The sequence below is a fragment of the Platalea leucorodia genome (assembly GCF_965183815.1).
Source record: "Platalea leucorodia genome assembly, chromosome: 1".
Classification (NCBI taxonomy): Eukaryota; Metazoa; Chordata; class Aves; order Pelecaniformes; family Threskiornithidae; genus Platalea; species Platalea leucorodia.
The window spans coordinates 55,232,219-55,253,595 of NC_138823.1; positions in this window are offsets into that span (position 1 = coordinate 55,232,219).

Sequence of the window (21,377 nt, forward strand, 5' to 3'; positions counted from 1 at the left end):
CTAGTACTTCGGGTCTAAGCAAAGCCCTGCTATCCTGGGTATTGGGCTTATAGAGGAGAAAAGCTTTCTAACACTATTAAGTATAGGGTTTTGTAGGACAAGAAAATTTTGGTCAAATTCCACATACTTTTGGACTCATTTTGGATACTCTCACCCCCCTGAAAAGTAGAGAAGGGATAAGACATGAACCAAGTAAGCAGTATGAGCATTTTAAGTGAGAACACACTGAAATTTTTCCCAAGCCCATATAGGATGCAATGTAATATGCACTCATGATTGTCTTGAATTATAGATAGTGTAAAATGATAACCTGTAACAAAAGCCTTGTTTATATAAAATACAACCCCCACGAAAGTTAGACAGCTCTTCAGTTTTAATAAACCATAAAGACCCATTTAGCAGTAAAAAAGTCACTCCTCAGAATTCATGTGACTTTGGGAGATAACCCAAAGCTAGCCAGGGTATAGCACAACTGTTCAGTTGCTGGTTTAGTTGGATCCATTCAGAGACACCAAGCAAGCAGAATCAAGCTGTTGTTCTCATCACAATGTATTTTTCTCATGAGAGGGTATCCTTTGAGATAAGTACCTGACAGGTAAAATTACTTAGTGTATGACCATAAATCTTCCCTATTTTTTTTTTCTATTGTGACCATCAATTATGAAGTGATAAATGCTTGCATAAGACACAGTACAGTCACTTTATTTTCCAGGACTAAATTTAAGTCTCTTGGCTTGTAATATTTCACAAAGTTTGACACTTTCTTTACAATGGGTAGGTTAATAAGCATACAACAAAGCAATTTTTTATTATAAAGGTACAATAATATATTGCTTTTCCATGGAAATTACAAGTGACTATACCATCACTTTATTGACAGTTATGAAATGACAGTGGGCACATGCTGATTGATTCATTTCAGATTAAATCAGATTTATCTCATTTAGGTTAAATGAAAAAGAAACTGATATGAGTTCAGTTCATTCCAGAAAATTAAATTCATGACATGTAAAATATGTATCTACTTTAAAAACTGTTTTTATTGTTATTTATAGAGAGATATAATATCACAGTGATTAAATTAATGGTTTTAAGGCAGTGATGAAAAATTGCTGGTTTCATTATACTCCTTACGTACCAATAATTTTTTGAGATTATTGCAGCTCTTCTCTAAAAGCTTGCCCAAATGCATGAAATGTTAGTGTTGCCTGAATCTAATGTTTTCTTACCAGAAAAAACACAAATAAACCAAAGAACTCCCCCAAGAGTGTTTTGCCCATTAGAGAGACCAGAAGTTCTCAGGAAGCCGTCACTGGGAGGAAAAAAAATAATTTCAGGAAGTTCATGCCACAGGAGTGCTGATTACAAAAAAAGAAATCTGAAGTCTCACTTGAAATTACATGGCGCTGCCTTCACTCAAAGCAGAGTTTCCCCTAAAGCACACGTCCCTTTCCCTAACAATGGTTTGCCATGACAATGTGGCAAGGATATTTTTGTCTTTACTTTAATCTTGTCATCCAAAGATGATTGATGTGTTTCTAATAAACAATTTGCAGCTCAGGAAATCTTATCTTGCTGGACTCTCCAAACTATTAAAATGATCTAAGCAAGAGATCACAAAAAATAAAAATTGCTATTTTCATGAAAATCGCTCATGAGATTGTAACAGTCTTAACTATTTTCACTGACTGGGAGTTTTTTATGCTTCTTGAGATGACCATTTGCTGTATATGTGTATGTACACACAACCCTGTTTTGATTGATTGTCACTTGCTCTGCTCTTAGATTATGGAAATAAAATGGCACTACTCCACCTGTTGTCACTTGCTGCTTGTGGATCTTTGGGTGCACCAGTATAACAAGAGTATGTATCTGTCTCACTTGCTGCAGATTGAGAATTATAACATTATATCAGTGCCTCTAAAAATTATAACATATGAAATTGTTTATATTTTAGTCTTAAGTATTTCATCTGTGTAAGACAATAGGTGCCTCACAGTGCATTCGTGTAGATATAGGCTTTGGTGCTGACCTTGTATAATAAGTAAGAAGATGGTGAATGTTCCAAAATGCAAGACATTATCTAAATAGCTTCTCAATAGCTGCAGAAGATTTCACTATCTATCTCAGTTGCTCAATCAAGCCCTTTTACAGAAATTGCACAGCAGATACATCATCTGACTGAGCCCTACCCTGCGATCAGTTCATCTGTTCCTACTGAGAGAACAGACTTCGAGAAAACGGTGCCCTGTGATGGGACCTCATCCAGGGAACGGTGGTACGTAATCATGAAGTAAGTTTTTACTCAGCATTAAGAGGTTCTTGAAACCCCATAGGAAGGGAAAGGCATATGTTATGGAGTCCCTGGATAGAACCCATCACTGGTAAAAGTCAAGAACTCCCTGAAAATCTATCACATCATAGAAATTAATTTATTATTACACACAGTGAGTACATGCTATGTGTAACAGTTATGCAAATGCGCTTAAGAGTACCAGGATGCTCCTGCAATGTTTCCAGTAGAGGAATTCCAAGCAAGAAAAAGGAAAATCAAATGTCTGCTATCTGCAGATCTGAAATTCATATAAGCCAGAATACCAGACTTCAAAAAAAATAATGAATTACCTATTCCTCAGCAGGGAGGTGAAAAGACTTATAAAACTTCAATTTTAAACCTAGGGCTGCTTTAATGATAGCTTAGAAGTGCTGTCTTCAAAATAAATGTTTGAGGAACATTCTCCACATTCTTTTGCTTAAGTGCAGACCCTAGCCTGTGTATAAAATGGACAAGAGTTTGTTTGTCCGCATTTATATGTGCAGTTCCTACAACTATTAATTCCTATCAGAAGAATCATTTGTATATGTTGTTAATTCTGTATCCAAACAGACTTATATGTGCATTAGGTCTTATGTCTAGAAAGCAAGCCAATGTTACTAAACAATTTTAATAACCTCTATGCTATTAATAGTTTCGCTGATTATTTTGCTCTTGCTAAGTATTCCTTTGTATACATTTGAGTCAAGATGTACAGTAGAGAATACTAGGAAGATCCTTAACTGATATAAATCACTGTAACTCCACTGATTTCTTGCATATGCATGTTTTCGTGAGCTGAAGTATTAGACCAATTTTTCTCCTGTTCCTGTTGTGCAGAGCTGTAGAGCCATGCTATTATCTTTGTCTGAATTGTCTGTGCTGAAGCTTGCTAGTTTACCTCAAGGTAAGTCAAGTATCTTCTAGTAGTGAAGGACTGAGTCATTCTCTTTGTTATTCCCATAGGAACTGAAGCCACCAGGTTTTAATTCAGCCAGAGTAATAAGCTGAACAAGAAAATGTAACTAAAAACCTGTGCAAGTTGGCACATTTAATTTACATTTCATGCGGAATGTGGTGTTGCTTTTGATATAATGCAATCATTTAAGCATGTGCTTAACTTAGAAATTAATCAAACCTGAGAATGTGACAGAGTTTATATACATGTTTAAGTGCCTTGCTTAATCAGAAACCTCATCCTCACATCACAGTTTATCAAGTGATGTGATAAATCTAGCTCTTTTGTTCACAAATTACATAAAAACAGGTCCAGTTTTATGTAACTGTATTTATTATTCATCAGTATTTATTGAATAGTTTATATAGCAGTATGCAGTCTAGGTCTGAATTGCCTGCTTTGGATATATATTTGTCGCAACAGTCGTGACAGCTATTTTGATAACGGGAAAAAATTTTCAGTGGAATAATGAATAGCTGAAGACTAACCATTTTACACTTGAATGATATGGATTTGATATATACATACTTTGCCTCACTTTATCTCTCCTCTGCTGTTGTGGTGCTCATGCTAATCATTGACACACCAAGGTAAGGATTCAGTTTAGTGGTAAGCAAGATGATGAAGACTCAGTCTGTAATCAAATCCATGCTACCCACTGCTGTTTTATTCTTAAGTGTTATTTCCACCTTCATTTTCATGCATAATGTAGCTAGAAGACTAAAATGTTTTATTTACTTTAATACAAGATGAGAGTTCAGTAAAAGTTTACAATTCTCTGCACAAGAGTACTTGGAATTACTGAACTTCAGCAGAAATTGAGGGACTTGATAAGCTTTCAGCAAATAAATACTGTGTTCCTTTCGGTGGAAATAATGAAGCATGAAAATACCATGATCCATTTAGCTATGCTATCAAGCTGCTTCTTCCTTAGTAGGGAATATGTTCTGCCATCGTTTTCACACTTATGAATAATTTTCTCCAAGACAAAAATTGACAAACTAGCTTTTGTGAGATCAAATGGCTAATACATGTTGATATGGGACCTGAAGCAGACCTAGGGCCCTTCAGATGGTGATACTGCTACAGGTCTTTTTAAAACATATTTGTGTACTAGCCAGTATACTTTAGCTATTCCTGAGGAATTCTAACTATGATGAGGAAAGATGACTCAATGACTGAGAATGAATTTGGTACTCAGGAGATGTGTGGTCAATCACTTATCCTGCCATGGGCTTTGGGGCAGTGGTTCAGGTGCCTAAACACAAGCATCTGTTGCCAGTTCTGATGTCCTGGCCTTCAGCTGTCAATGCAGAAGAGCACAGGTTGCCTGTGGGTTCTGTGTCAGCACTGCCTGCCTGGTGGACTTGCTTTGGACATAGTAGCAGCACTACATATTTCCATGAGACATCCCAAATTTCTCCCCCAGTGTGACCTGAGCAAGTCAATTAGGCTTCAATTATTAAAAGTCCTACACACACGTCATTATTTAATGAGACTTGCAAAAGCCATTAGGTGTCTAACTCCATGGTACTGCTGAGAAATGCTTCAGCAATATTAAGCACATCTTTGGGCACCCTAAATACCTAAATACCCCTTTAAAAATGGATCTTGCTCTGTGTGGGGGTATTTATAAGATGCAAGGAAGCAGGGTCAGCAGTATGGACCCAAGCCAGTATCTCTGCAAGGCTTAAGGCAGTCTTGCACACCAGCCTAGACTGGTGGACACTGATGTGTCCCCAGAGTGCACTACAATGCAGCGGGAACACGTTTTTGTCACAGATTGCTGGTTGTCAGAGAGTCTTTCTCTTACATAGAGTTGTTGTGAGAGTTAGACACCTTAGGAAATAGAGAGCGACAGGAACAAACATTTTCAAAATAGCTTTTCAAAATGCTTAGTTCCCACTACATCTCAATTAGGCTAGTTCCATTTAGGGCTTCAGTTACTTTTGAAATTGTGATTGTAAGGAATATTTTTTCTTCAATGTGCAGAGGAGAGAGCAGTTCCTGGTCTATGCTCATTTATCTCTGTCTTTGCAAGACACAGCTGAGGGATTATTTTCAAATGTTTTGTAATATTTAAAGTAACTTGTATTGAAAAATGTGGTGTTTTTCTTCCTTCGTGTAAAGAGCAGTGTGTTTTGCCTTTATGACTTTTATCGTCATTGCCCTAGATTCTTGAGACAGAAGTGAAAGGAATGATTCATGTTCTCTTCCTTTAATTTAGGTAACATGATATTTGGCCTTAATTATTCTCTTAAATATGTTAAAAAATAAAATTATGATTAGAGTTTGATAAAATTTCATATTATGATAGGCTGAAGCAGTAAAACAAAGCCAGAATTACGTAGAGCATGACCTTTCCTTGTATGATGTCTCCTTGTATAAAAATAAGCCTCATCAGGCTGTGATTTAGATGCCAAGCCAAAGGATGGTAACTGTAATTAGAGGCTTAAAATGGCAAGATGAAATATCCTTACATTAAGTTTAAATTGAAGCCTTAAAAAAATCAGGCAAATGTTTAATAATTTTTCCACCTTATTTATACAGTACCCAACCAATTTATTTCTTGTTACTTGTCAGTTCTGCAGCATCTTATATTATGGAAATATCCTCATTAGTAGTATTCTCAGTGGAATAATTGGGGCAGTATGGTTTTGTATTATCTTCTCTACAATGAGGCAAATGGCTGCTGTGCATTTCTAACATTAATTTTGAATGTACAGGGACAATACAAAAAAGCACTATAAGACTTATTTATATGATAGGTTTGAAAATCTGGGAGAAATGCATCATCTTACTTGCTGCAAGAGGAGTTTGAGGGAAAGTAGAGCAGAGAACCAAATTTCATTAATTCTATGTTGGTACAGATTGTTTTAATTTCATACCATTTGTATGTCATCATACACCTTATAATATGGTGGTATCTTGGGTATTTTTTTGGTAGCTGCTCAATTATCGTGTGGCTTGTAATGAAAATGCTGACACAGCTTTAACAATTTGAACTCAATTAAATTCAAATGTATGAACAGCATTATTCTAACAGTATGGGTAGTCATTTCAGGAATAAGTTTAGATGTTTGCCTTGGAGCAAAGCATGACTAATACCCATAAGCTAGCAGTAGAAAAAAAAATAGAGGCAAAAATCTTTTTGACCATGACTGGAGAGAGCAAAAATCCTGTAATCTCAGTAACAGCCCTCTGAAAGGATACTGCAAACTCAGTTTAAGATATAAAAAATTCTGTAACAAGTACAGTGTTTTGTGGATAAATTGTGAAATAGAAAGCAGAAAGGGAAAAGTCTCCTAAAGGACTAAAAAACTTTTCAAAGAAGGGATAAAAAAATTGCTTTAGAGCAAGAGAAGGTGGGTGCATTTTCAAAGCAATGCACTGAGACTAAACTGAGCAATTCTTACTTACTTTAAAGAGAGGTCACATGGCTGCATTTCTTAGCACAACTTTCAAAATCTGCCCCCTAATGTGCTGTAGTAATTACCTGAAAACTTGTAGCAAAGAATCTGAATTTTTTATTTTTCCTTCACATGCATCAGTGAGAGAATTTAGATACCTAATCATCATATATTTTCTGCATGAAAGTTTTTAAAGTGATTATATTCTGTAACCAGGCCTACCCAGAAAATGACACATGCAGTTTTTCTAGTTCCCAATCATTCTCTGCCTGTTTATTTCAGTTGCCCTGGAATTTTCATCTCTTCCTTCCCAACTTCCAGCTGCCTTCTGAGCAATACAGCACAGCCACAGAGAAGATCGGAAGAAGAGCATTCTTCCCATCGTAGTTTATCGATCCTTCACCTGACTTCTCCACTTGCCTCTTGCCTAGACACATAATTGGCATACAGAGGCCAGGGCTAAATGATGCACATCCTCATGGTTCCTTCCTTGCTTCTCACCTTCTTGCCTCTTCCTTCTCTTTCCCATCTCCTGTCTTCCAATTTTGTTTTAAAACACATATTTTCCCCATTTCTTGCTATCTGGAGTGAGGATCAGGAAAGTAAAATGGAATTTTACATTATATACAAAATTGTCTCACCTATGCACTGGCTGTCAATGAAAGAAAAAAAGGCTTTTGAAGAGAAATCACCATCAGGAGGCTGAGACCAAAAGGGAGTCATTAACATGTGTCTGCTTCCTTTTGACAAACACACAATACATTTAGTAGCAATCAAGTACTGCCAATGGAAGATCTCCTATTATTTTAAATCTCCTGTTGAAAAATAATTTTCTTATGCAAAATTATTCTGCTTCTTTTTTTCAAGACCGTCACTCTCATGATTATAATTCCCCAAGTCAATGTCTGTTATTTATATCCACACTTTACTCCTGCTGAAAAGGCTGAAGCTTAGACATCTATTCAGTGTTTTCTGGAGGCAGAAAGTGAACTGAAAGAACAAAGTCAGGGGTTTTAGCAGAGGTTTTTTTTTAAGCAAAATTGACTTTCTGTAGTTGCTGCACATCATTTTCCTGGTAAGTAGGCAGGGTTTTCTGATCAAGAGTAAAGGCACATGAATTTTTGTGTGTCATTTTTATTTCAGTTTTAATGAGTGCATATATATAAATCTTAATTTTGAGGATATTTTTCTTGAGACTTTTTTGGGCTGGACTTTTCATCTCACTGTTGGACAGCCAGAGTATGACAGACAGGCATGGGTAATTCAATCCAGACAGCCTTGCTTGAGTGACTGGTGCTCTGGTCTAACTTGATTGCCTGCTATAAGAAAACTAAAAATCATGCCCAAATGGGTTCAAGTCCAACATGTTTGTACCCTCATATCCATTCTCCTTATTCTTCCAGCTTCCTTCTTGCTTTCCTCTTTCTTTTGGCACCAGAGGTAGAGTGATGGATAATTACAGGATGAAGTTGTATAACACCTGCCTGTATTTCATGCCACAAAACTTTCTGTGTTGGCCATCTTTCCCCAGAATCCATTCTCATTCCCGTGGCTAAAAGGTGCTACGCAATATTAGCTGTATGGTGAATCTAGACTATATTCAGTAGCTGACATTATGTTCTGCCTCCTGCTAGTTGTTATGACTTCAGTAAATTGTAGTTTCAGAAAAAAAACAAGAAAATGTGAAGATAAAGGAAAAAGAACAAATAATAAATCAGTCATTAAAGGTTTTCTTTCTTAGGAGACTTTATTCCTCTTAAGTTTTGATGTAACTTTAAGAATGCAAAGCTAAAGACCAAATTAATTTTGAGCAAAAGTGAAAGTAATTTAGAATAATCTTTATTTTTGTGCAGCAAAGAAGAAAAATGGTCTGCTGTCTGATGTTGACCCTAACTCTAGTTTGGATCAGACACGTGCACAGTGCTAAATTTCCTAACGCAGCTCAAATCTAAATACTTAGGTCCTCTTTCTGGTTGGTACAGCACAGACCTCCGAACCAACACAGCGTGGATGGCAAGTTTTCTTTTTTACTTTGTACTCCAGACATTTCTTGTTGTACCTGAAATAGTATTGTATCATTGAAAAAAACTAGAAGCCCTGTTTTTTACTTGCATCTTTCTTAATTGCTATTAAACTGGCTACATCTCATTTCCACAAAGAATATTTAAGTGAAATAACCAGTCATAATCACTGAGTACAGTAAAGATCAATGTGCAGTATATACTTAAGGACATTAAATTTAAAATACAAAAATAAGGCAAATTATAGCCATGGCTGTGGAAAGGCTCTAACACCGAGCTGTTACAGTTAAGGCTGAATGACAGTCTCTAATGCAACTCTCTGCCACTGCTGCCTCCATTTCTGAATATTTCATCTTCTTGGTGGCAATGATGTTCTGTGTCTGATTCCTACCCAAGGGCAATTAAAAAAAGTTAGAACTAAAATAGTCCTTTTTTGCCTGAATATAAAGAGAGAGCTAAACCCAAAATTTTCCCATTATAAAAAGAAAAAAAATAGCATCTCTTCCTTGAGCAGCCTTACAGACAAAACAGCCATGTGCTGTAAGATTCAGTACAACACAGGAGGTACAAAAATCTTTTCCATTGTTCTGAAGGAAATTAATTTTAATCTGACCCAGTCCTGATCCTACTTTTACCTGTGTCTTTAGAGTGGTCAGAACAGATCTGGCAGCAGAAGGCTCATAAATTCCCTTTCCTGATCCGAAGCTATTCTAGGATCAGATCACACAGTCTTTATACAGGGGAGCCCTTGTTCTCAGAAATAATTCTTAAGCACTCCAATAGGTCTGCTATATGTGATTAAGGCTAATCAACACAAATGAGGGTTAAGCAATTTTTCTTCTAATTGTTATCTATGCTTTAATCCTTTTTTAGTTAATACTTATACCACCCTTTTCAGAGGTTCTTCCATTTATGTGAGATATTTGGATTTTAAATGGCTTATGCAAGAGGTCACAGGATATTTGGAAGAGATGATGGTTTTGCTGCACTTGGTGGCAAATCACTGATTAGCTTCTGAAGAAGCTAGAATTAAAAATCATAGATCTTTGTTGGCACAGAACTCTATTATATCTAACAGACCACGTAGCCTCCCTGAAAAACTCTTCAGATCGGTGCACTTGGTTTTATCCTCTCTGAAAAAAGAATATAGCCTTCTGCCAAGTGCATTGATCTTCAGAAATCAATGTTACACAGCTTTAAAGCACTGATATTAGGTTCATTTTACAGACTGTAAAAGTTGAGACGTGCTTTATCTTAATTTACATCCTTCCCAATGTGAAGCCCGAGTTCTCAACTTGAAAATATTTCTTCTCCATAGGAAGGTATTTTTTTGTTTTGTTTTGTGGGTTTTTTTGTGGTTTCCTTTTACTAGTTAGCCGTCTTCAAGACCACACTCTAATTTTTATTCTCGTGCTTTCTTCTCAAAACTATTTTGTGGAATCTCATCAAATATCTTGCTGAAGTCAAGTATGCTTCAGTCCACTTGTATTATATCCACAAATCTTGGTTTTGTATCTCTGAAAGAGATTAATTTGAGTTGACCAGCTTTGGTTTTGACAAGTGCACATAGTATTAGCCAATGTACTTAAACTGTCTATCTGCTTTATTAATCAACCCATCCTGTTGTTGAAACCAACTTTTTCAGTTTCAAATTTCTCAAGTCTTTCTATATCTTCAATGGGAAAAAGTAGATTCAATATATTCACTTTAAACCTGAAACACTAACTATGTCATGCAGATTTGTCATGCCATCAAACCAGTCTTCACAAATCCTATGTACTAATTAAAGATGCGTTTCACTATATGCATTTGTCTCTAAAGGTTATTACTATTATCAGTGACTTCTCATTTATGGGAAGAAATCAACAGTTTATTTTTTAATAACCACATCCCAAATTACTTTGCATCTCATACAGCTGCTTCCCTTACTCTAGCTTCCAGAACTGGGTTTTACAGAGAGAAACACAGCTGAACCATACTCGGCTTTGTTTGAGGAAGAAGTGCTCTCCTCCTTTGCTTAGACGCAGTGTTTCCCCTGTGAGTTCACCCATGTACATCAGGCCTAATTTGGTCCATTTGATGGGGGGAAAAAAAAAAAAAAAAGATTGGAATGACTGCGTACAATCCTAGCTATCCAGAAGGCAAATCACCCGGAGACGGAACACGGCAACAGCATGCCAGCTTCTGAGCCCAACTCAGGCTGACAACAAATCCCTGCAGGACCGAAGGAGTCTGTCACTAGTAATGATATACAGCTATTGGCAGTACAGGTAGCTTTAAGGTGCCTCCTACCTTCCTAGTAACAGCAGGTCCGCTGCAGAAAGCACTGAGAATTTTACACATTAGCTATTATGCAAAATTCAGATGGTAAATTAGCAAATCCAGCAGTCATATTAATTTGGTTCGCACTTAGGAGATTCTGCATAGTTTCTCATGCACAAGTGTTAGAAGAATGTGTGGGGCTTTTTTTCAAATATTGTTAGGACTGATTAAAGTTTTAGTTTCTTATTCTGATTATGATGTGTCATAGCAATTAAATGCAAAGTAAGGATACATAAATCATATGCTACAATAAGCATGTCTCTAAGATAGACATCACATGTCAGTACAAAGATTTGGAGACAGACAAATCAGCTGTCAACCATGCTAATTGCAATGCTCTCTGAAAAATGACTCGACATACATCACCAAAAATAGGACAACATAACCTGTAGCTAAATAAATAGCATAATTATGTGTTTGTACATAAGCTATTTTAATTCATTTTGGAATCAGTCCAGAAAAGACTTGAGCTCTGTCTTACTGCTTATCTCTAACTGCTTAGAAGACCATAAAACCAGAAGTTATTTTTGTTCTTTCCTAAATCAATAGATGCTTCTTCCCCAAACAAGGTTGAACATGGCTTGTTTAGTTTATAAAAAATAAATTTATTAAATACAACCAGCTATCTATGCTGCAGTGAAAAAATAACAAAACCAGAGGTTAGCACAATCCCATCTAATATAATAAAACCTTTTTTTTGTTCATCTTTGTCCAAAAGTTGTATTTAATAACTATTATGCACATGCTGCAGCAAAGTGGTTATTATAATAAGAAAAGTCAGCTTAAATACAAAGAATATTAGTATAAAGCACTATTTGGAGAACTTCAGTATTTGTTTAGTTCTAAAACTCTGATTTTTGGCAACTTCAAATTCCAGCATACAAAAATGCCTATGATAATTCTGTAAAATGGCTCCCACTGGTATTCACTGATTAGATAGACCATCTGGACAAGATCCCAAGTCCACTAAACTCAGGAGGGAGGCTGGCCATGATCTTGGAGTACTAGTGCAAGCCACTGAGGTGATCCCACTCCCACTAAGTTAGTAGTGAATCTTTCATTGACTTCAAGGTCTAATATTGAGTCTTGTTCGTGAGTACCAGGTGCACAGCACTTGATCACAAAGACAAATTGTGAGGATCAGCATTGTTTTAAACACTGCATTGAATAAACGCTTGTCCAGCTAAAAGAGTCCATGGAGATTTTGTGCTGTGCAGAAGATGACAAAGAAAAAGTAAGCACAACTATAGTGAGAGAGGATACAAACTCCTAATATCCACAGTGATAGAACAGAAGCTGGATGTTACTAATGACTTAAATTAATTTCTCTCCTGCCTTGGCCTAAGACAGGAGATTTCAACCTCAGCTCATCTGATCCCAGACAAGGTGAGGCAAGGGAGAAAATGGAAACCAAAATATCAGAGTGAATATGGAATATCAAAGAAAAAAATAATAGATACAGATAAATATGTGAACACTGTAATTGCCTAGCGCAAATACACAAGTGTGTGTTAACTTACTGCAATTCACAGATTGTCTTTCATAATTTTATTGAAAAAAATATTTTACTCTCCTATAAACTTCTCAATAAAATAAAAAATATGCATTCTAGCCTGCAAAAAAGCCAATTGCTAAAATTTTAGTAGATGTTCAGTTTAGTCAGAAGAACTGAAGTGGTTCATCCTCTTTCTTCTGCTTGCTCTCCGCCCAGCAGCCTTCCTTCTTCAACCAGCTGGGTGGAATCCTGCGGCTCAGTTCATCCTGCTTCTAAATCTTCTTTCCAACAGTCTGTCCCAGAGGAATTGTTTTCTTTTGATGGCACTCTTTTAATGTAATTATGGATAGCGCATGCAACTGGGTGACTGAGGAGGGGGACTATGCCAGTTTCCTTGGGCTTTGTTTCCTCTCCGTTCCTCTCTGCAATACATCCAAGCAGGCAGGAGATAAACATCTCCCTATAGTTGCAGGGTAGCTGGCTTTAGCTGTGCAACACTGTGACATACCCCAACACCTTAATCTTGCTGAGACCCTAGATACTGCTGAGGACCTGAAGATAATACTGCTGTTGGGGGAGGGTGAATCACCTTTCCACTGCAAACATTTGCCACTTAATGGAAAATTACACATCTCTAGGCATGTTCAGCTCCAGGACTGAATCCAGTAATGAAAAAGTAGGCTTCCTATGTAATTACTGCTATGCAGTGTGATGTATCTTGCCTTCTGTTTCCTGTCTAAAGCAGACTATTCTTTCCACAAAATATAATGCCAACTGCTGTTATGATTTTTTGGCACATTCACAGGACTCTCTGTGAATGATATGGCATCGGTGATGTTATTTATGCAAGCTGCCCATCTAAACTCAAAATACCTTGGCACCCATTCCCATACCAAAGCTCCCAATCAATATGTGAACAGGCTGAGTGCCATCTGAAAACATAGACATGAATGTAGGCAGCCAACACATCCTTTTTTATGATCATATGTGTGCTTAGGGCAGGAGTGCCAGCAGACGGTCTAGCAGCTTGCTGCTTAGACTCAGAGAGATATCCCCTTTTTTTTAATTTAAACTTTGTTTTTTCATTTTGAGGAGTACTTGACTATTCTTAAGTCTCTTTTAGAATATTGATGTATTGAAAAGCACTTTGTATTTGTTGTTATAATGCACAGATCTTATATTTTTCCTAGAAGAAAATCTTTTTGAAGACAGAAATTCTACTAGTAAGTACTTTTTGCCTCTTGGCCAACATTTTCAAATGTAAAGTTTCAAAAGGCTTTTAAACAGTCCTGAAAAAAATGTTAGTAGGTCCTATTATGTGTGATATGACAGAGGAAATACTGTATTCATTCTGACTTGGGGTCATATTAGATCAGGGAGACATGCAAGCCCTGTTACAGATAGATGTGGAATTACTTAGCCCATACAAGCTAAACCTAATTCTGGCCTCTTCTGAGTTGGAGATGATTAGAAAGGATTCGGTCTTGACACAGTAGTCTGACCTCCTTCTCGCAAGGGTATTATAGCGACTCTTTGTACCCACATAAACTTTGGTATTGCTTTTTGAATCTTTTTTCATTTCTAGGACAAAATGACTTTGTTTGTAATGAGTTCCTCAGTTTGGCTGCACCCATGCTGGGTGATAAACTATTTTTTTTTTTTTTAATTTTGAATATCCTATTCCTTTTGCATTATGAAACAAAGACTTATTTGATTTAAAAATATTCTGAAAGCTGTCTCAGTCTTTTCAAACTCTTTGCAAGAGCCCTTTCTCACCCAGTTATTCTTATCACTCTTCTCCGAATCTTATGTGCTTCTTTATTATGCATACTTTACACTTTATTCCAGACAGGAATAATAGAAAAGCTGCATTTTTGTTGCATATGAAATAATTATTATATTCTTCATACTATTGATTGTTCGGTTCCTTATGTATACTTAGCATAGTATTTGCTTTGTATCTGGAATTGCACAGACAGATGTCTCTATTTAATTGACTGCAATGACATATAAGATCATTGGCGTTAATGTAAAATCCTGTAAAGTGTATGAATGTTTAATTCCTCTCCCCTTCATCCCTCACACACTTCACATTACTTATATTTATTGGTCCTAAAATACATTTGCCCATTGTTGTAACATGTTTAAGTCTTTCTCTGTCTATATGTTACCCCATGACTATTTTCCCTAGCAGCATGGAGCACCTTGGAAGTCAAAAGAAACTGTGGTAACTGAGTCTCTTATATATAGGGAAATGCTTTATCTATAGGGAGATGTTCAAAGTGAGAGAGAAGATAAGAGCGAGGCACAGTATTTCTTCTCAAAACAATGCTAATTACAGCCTATCATCTCACACGGACATTCTGTTATATTGTTTTTAATTCTTGTTTTAGCCAGGTACAGGTATAAAAATTTCTTGTCTCATGCACTTCAATAAGTAAGAGGAATTTTAAAAATAAAGAAAAAACATTTAGTACTTTGGAGCAGCAACTGTGTGTGATTAGATACTTCAAATTTTGGATAACAAATAAGCCATTTTAGTTTATCTGTTTCAGAACTCAGAATATATTACCCCCAGGACTGGTAGTTCATTGCTGCTGCTTGAGATAACTGTAAAAATTTTTCTTTTGATACTTTTTCTTGTTTCTCATTATTTTTCTTCAAAAAAAAAGAAAAAGGAAAGAACAAAGAAACCATTGGTTCTCAGCAATATGCTTGATTTTTGCTTGACTGAATATTCAGTGGACCAGTCTCTTCTTTCACAGGTTTCCTACTTCTGTTATAGCACAAAAATATGAAACAATCTATGGAATTCTGTTTAGAGTTTTTGGAATTAGAATATAGAATACTTAAATTTGGAACAAAATTCTAAGTTTAAGTTCCAGGGCCTCCTTATAAATATCCTGAGCATTGGAAGTCAAGTCTAGTACTATATAAAACCCGGCCTTAAAAATACATTATATAGATATACATCATATACATACACATACACATACACATACACATACACATACACATATACATGTGTGTGAATTTAAGGGTCTAAGGTCTAACTTTGTCATTCAGCTTTGATATTGTAATGGCAAGATGTATGTTCTAGTGTTTGGCAGTATGTTCGGTTGTATGTTCCAGTGTTGGGCACCAGTGAGGCCGCACCTCGAGTACTGTGTTCAGTTTTGGGCCCCTCACTCCAAGAAGGACATTGAGGTGCTGGAGCGTGTCCAAAGGAGGGCAACGAAGCTGGTGAAGGGTCTAGAGAACAAGCCTTATGAGGATCGGCTGAGGGAGCTGGGGTTGTTTAGTCTGGAGAAGAGGAGGCTGAGGGGAGACCTTATTGCTCCCTAGAACTACCTGAAAGGAGGTTGAAGCAAGGTGGGGGTCGGTCTCTTCACCCTAGTAACAAGCAATAGGACGAGAGGAAACGGCCTTAAGCTGTGCCAGGGGAAGTTTAGGTTGGATATTAGGAAAAACTTCACGGAAAGGGTAGTGAGGCATTGGAACAGGCTGGCCAGGGAAGTGGCTGAGTCTCCATCCCTGGAGGTATTGAAAAGACGGGTAGACGTGGTGCTTGAGGACATGGTTTAGTGGTGGACTTGGCAGTGCTAGGTTAACGGTTGGTCTCGATGATCTTAAGGGTCTTTTCCAACCTTAACGATCCTATGATTCTATGATTCTAGGGCAGAAGATGATATATGATAACTTCATGAACCCAAGTTGTGGTCATCTGTAATATTTATAAAAACATTACTGTAATGCCTACAGATAATTTGCTAGGTAAGATCTGGTGACTTGCTTTTGTTCTGGAGCTTGGGCACATGACAAAACCACATGGTATTACAGCTGACTGCAAATTAAATGTCAGCCACGTGTATTCTTACAATTAAAATCTTTTGCAGGATGTTATTGTGCTACTGATTAAAAAAGCTTTTCTTTAACCTGTTCTTCTGTCATATATTTACAATTGAAGAAAAGTAAGTCTGTTTTTACGAGGTAAATTGTCCTCCCTTTTTTGCAGATGTGAATGTAGAAAAACCCCTTATGAATTTTTTATAAAAGGAACTAAAATATCAATTTTTTTTTAAATACAAAGCTATTAGCTTTTGATTCACAATGAATTTTTTATATCAACATTACCAGGAACTAAAATATCAAATGAAATAATTGTGTTTTGGAAATACCAACTGTCAGCTTTTGATTTACAGTCAGGTCGCTGATGAATGCAAAACCTTTTTCTGGAGTTTTCCAGGCCTTTGTGGACCTAGAGCTCCAAGAACGGTTTGGGAAGCCCAGGGAGGCACAAGGTGTAGGAAAGGATATAGAATACGGGGCATTTCAGTGTTAAATTCTGTGATGAAAGTAAACATTTGAACAGTCACTACTTTTAACCATTCACAGTGTAGCTGGAGGGGTAGAGGCTGGGTGTGAAAGCCAAAACTACTTTTTGTCCTGCTCGGCTTTGAGTTGTCACGTAGGGCTGATATTCCTACACCCTAAATTCACTGAGCAAGATTACATGCTGGAGAAAAAACAATTCCTCCTGCATATACTAGCAGTCCTACTTTAACTAGTAGCCCCCCTTGTTTTTTCATGAAGTGTCTTAACTACCAGCATTGCAAACAAGCAAAAGTGTTCCCTGCTCTCTGCAGCTCTCTCCTGGCTGCAAGAACTGAGCAACAGAGGGAAACAAACGCCTCCTGTTGCTCTGATGTATGCCAGCCCCTTCCTTCTCCATTGCCATACCCAGCCTCAACCAGGCTGTGGTAAAGATCCTTGTGCTGTCGCTGTTTCTATGACATTCAGAATTGATAGCTTCAGGGAATGGTATTATACAGTGGAAATAGCTTGCAGCTTGGGCCTCAGCTGGTGAAACTAAATGCTGAAGTGCTGTGAAGGGTGACTTATTCCCAGTCAGCCAGCTATTTGGTTTCTCTAAGGTCTTTGACAGATGAGCAAATTTTGTTGCAGTGGTTTAAGACATTATCATCCCCAGCTGCCATCTCAGCTATTCTGCTGGAGTTTACCACCTCCATAATAGTGCTTGTTATTTGCAAAGAATCAGTCCTTCTAATTCGTAGCCTAGCATTTTGCTCAAACTCAGTTTCAGTGGAAAATTAAGCTAAAATACTGGACTCTTTACCAGGGGGTCAGAAGTGCAAGTAGCTACAGCCTTCTCCAAAGCAAGAACTCTTCTGACTCATCCATATCAACTTGAGATTGAAGGTGTCTCAAAATTTAGTTTTGTGATTCATGAGTATTTTCAAATATTCTTTCTATCAATCAGAATCAAAATTAAACCATTTTTATTATTAAAAAATGATCCCACATAGCTTTATTATCCTAACCTGAAGGGTAGAACCAATAGTATCAAGGAGGTTTCAAATTGTTTGCAATATTCTATTTTAAAAACCTATTTCACTGCTTATGGCTTTGCCATGCTTGGAAATGTTTAGTCTGAAATTCTGCACAATCTAAGCCTGAGTTTTCTTGGAAAACTGGTTTAATGAAAATATTTCTACTTTCCTGAAGGATGAGACAAAAGAAACAAATATTTTGTTTGAAAACATTGCAGAAAAAATTTATTAATTCATCCTTTTAGGACACCCCTTTTAGAGCAGGAAAAGAAATGCAACAAGAAGTGGCTGTTTGTAACACCAGCATGTCTTCTTCTGGGCCCAGGAAAATACCTTTAGAAAATTTGCAGACCTCAGTGTGGATTTGCTTGAGTCCAATAGCCAAATCCCCTGAAGTCATCTTTTCTGGAGATCACCGTAGCTTCTCATCTCCTACTGCTAATAGCTCACAAAAACTGCCCCTCTGGAAATGAGCTGGGCTGTCCTCAACCCCTCACACCCCTTATCTGTGTAGGAGTCTTCACAAAGTGTCTGACCGTGTGATAGGGGGTTGGAACTAGAAGATTTTTAAAGTCCCTTCCAACCCAAAACATTCTATGATTCTATGGTTCTGTAGCCTCAGGCTATGGGGAAAAAGTTGTTGTCTAAAATCGCTGAAATACCTCATCCTGTACACACAAAGATTTTATCAAGAGAGAAGAACATATGCATGGCCGCAGTGTGTTATGACAGAGGTCCATCTGGTTCCTCCAAGACTGAACTACTGATACCTGGAGAAGTGTAAGATCCTGGATTCACAGACACTGATAGGAGTATCCTCTCCTAGTGGCCTGTGGCTTAGAAATTTCTGGACTGAAGAAATTTCTGGACTTAGACTTTACATGTTGATCGATTTACTTAACTGCTTTTTGAGCCCCTGTAAACTTTTGGCCTCTGCTATCTTCCTTGGCAATGAATGTTATACCTGTGTGCTGTTTGAGGAATGGATTTTTCTTTGCTTTGAACCTTCCACCTGTTAATTTCTTGTGATGGCTCTTAGTTTTGTATCATGAGAAGCAATGTCATTCTCTGTTTGTGTTCTCCAAGCTACTCGTGGAACCCTATACATCTGTTGTAGTCCACTTCAGTTATGTTTTTTCAAGGCTGAAGAATCCCACTCTATGTAATCTCTCTCCACATAGTTGTCTTGCCTTGTAACTCTCCTCTTGACTTTTCTGGTTGTATAATATCCTTTTCTGAGATGGGATGGGGAGAGGGGAATACACAAACTATTCAAGATGAAAGTACATCACCAGTTCACAATGTCATATTCATGTTTTCTGTTCTTCTCTCTTTTCTTCTCTTGCTGTTTTTTCCAACTTTCATAGGTATTTTTTTTCATTTTTTAGTACTGACCTGATACTTTGAACTGCTAAAGTTAGTCTAAAGTTCCTTCTTTGAGGGGCAGCAGCTAATCTGGAGACTGTCAGTAATGTATGGTTACAATTACTTTTCCACATGTGCAATGCTTTATGTTTATCATCAATAAATAACACCTTCATTGTATTGCTCAGCTACCCAATAACCTAACAACCTTTAATAATTCTTCTCAGTTGGATTTTGTTTTTACTGTGTTGAATAATTTAGTATCAACAGCGAAACTTTTGTATTTGCTATCGATTCCTGCTTATGAATTCCTTATAGCTATACGTTGTGCAGCAGAGGCTGTTTCCTGAGTGACTATTTTACTTTTTTGAAAAATAGGAAGCTGTGTAGTGAATGAGTCAGGAGCTTGTCAAGAAGAAAAGAAAATCTCAAGTGTCATGCTATATATACGTTTAGGGAAGAACATTTGCTTGACTTTGCCTGACACTTGATGGTTTTCTTTCAAGGTAGCATCTATGCAAAAACATTATCTTGTGTAGACTGAGTTGCGTATAGTAGATACATATAATTTTACATAACGATGTAGATACTTTGTGTTTCACAGTTTGCTGGCTAAAATCTCCTTGCAAACCAATGATGACAGAATTTTTCTGTTTCTGTTTGTTAGCCTTGAAGAAGGCTAACTAGCTCACTCTTGAAGCACTGAAGATGCATTAGTATTTGCAGAAAAACTGTAGCTGCTTGGGGACCTTAAGCTGTTTTTTCCCCTCCCCAATATGTGAAGGAAACTGTCTGATAAAAAAAAAATCTTTTTTTGTCTAAGCAGTCTGATCATTACTATACTCCATGCTGGAAAGGTCAACGGAGTGTTTGTGAATTCTTGTGCTATCTGCTTGGAATAAAGACTATAGCTTATGAAGTTACTTTCAAAGTAATTTCCATACAGCACAGAAATGATTACAAGAATAACATATTCAGAATCCATTTAAAGATTTGTATTTAATCTTCTGTATTGTATTTGCTCATGGAGATAAATAGTATTTAGATCATAGGAAGTTTTTCAACCTGTGTGTCTTTCGGTTGGGGCTCCATAGGTTTGTTTCCAGCACTACGATGTATCTGTTAATGAATCTACCCTTAAAATCAGAATTGCAGAACCCCATATTTTCTCACCATTTCCATTATTTAAGGATGAAGGATTTTCTAAAATTTCCAGAGGAAACCAAAGGCAGCATAATGTGTCACTGTGCTGACTTTGGCCGGGATAGAGTTAATTTTCTTCATAGTAGGTAGTATGGGGCTATGTTTTGGATTTGTGCTGGAAACAGTGTTGATAATACAGGGATGTTTTAGTTATTGCTGAGCAGTGCTTACACAGACTCAAGGCCTTTTCTGCTTCTCACCCCACCCCACCAGCGAGTAGGCTGGGGGTGCACAAGAAGCTGGGAGGGGACACAGCTGGGACAGCTGACCCCCACTGACCAAAGGGCTATTCCACACCATATGACATCATGCTCAGCAATAAACTAGGGGGGAGGTTGGCAGTGGGGCTGCTGCTTAGAGACTGGCTGGGCATCAGTCGGTTGGTGGTGAGCAACTGTTTTCATTTTCATCACTTTTCTTTCTTGGGTTTTATTTCTCTCTCTTTGCTATTTTCCTTTTCATTACACTTATTATTATTATTATTATTATTATTATTATTATTATATTTCAATTATTAAACTGTTTTTAACTCAACCCATGAGTTTTCTTACTTTTACCCTTCTGATTCTCTCCCCCATCCCACTGGGGGGGGAGTGAGCAAGCGGCTGTGTGTTGCTTAGTTGCTGGCTGGGGTTAAACCACGCCAGTCACATACTTCCCTTTTGCCTAACATGGCGTGCTGCTGACAAAGCTCAAATACTTAATACAATATTTGAAGAGGGAGTTAGGTCCAAATCCTGTCTTTGGCAAAGGAGACAAGTTTCTCTGGGTCTGCACCAACACACTGCTTCAGGCAGAGGCACAGACACAGACACTGGTGTGTATGTGGTTAGCCATGCTCTTCGCCAGCACATTTCTGGCACAGTTTTGGTCTGGGCTAACTGACACTCCAGACAATCTCTGGGCATGCCTGGGGCATAGCAGAGGGGAATGAATAT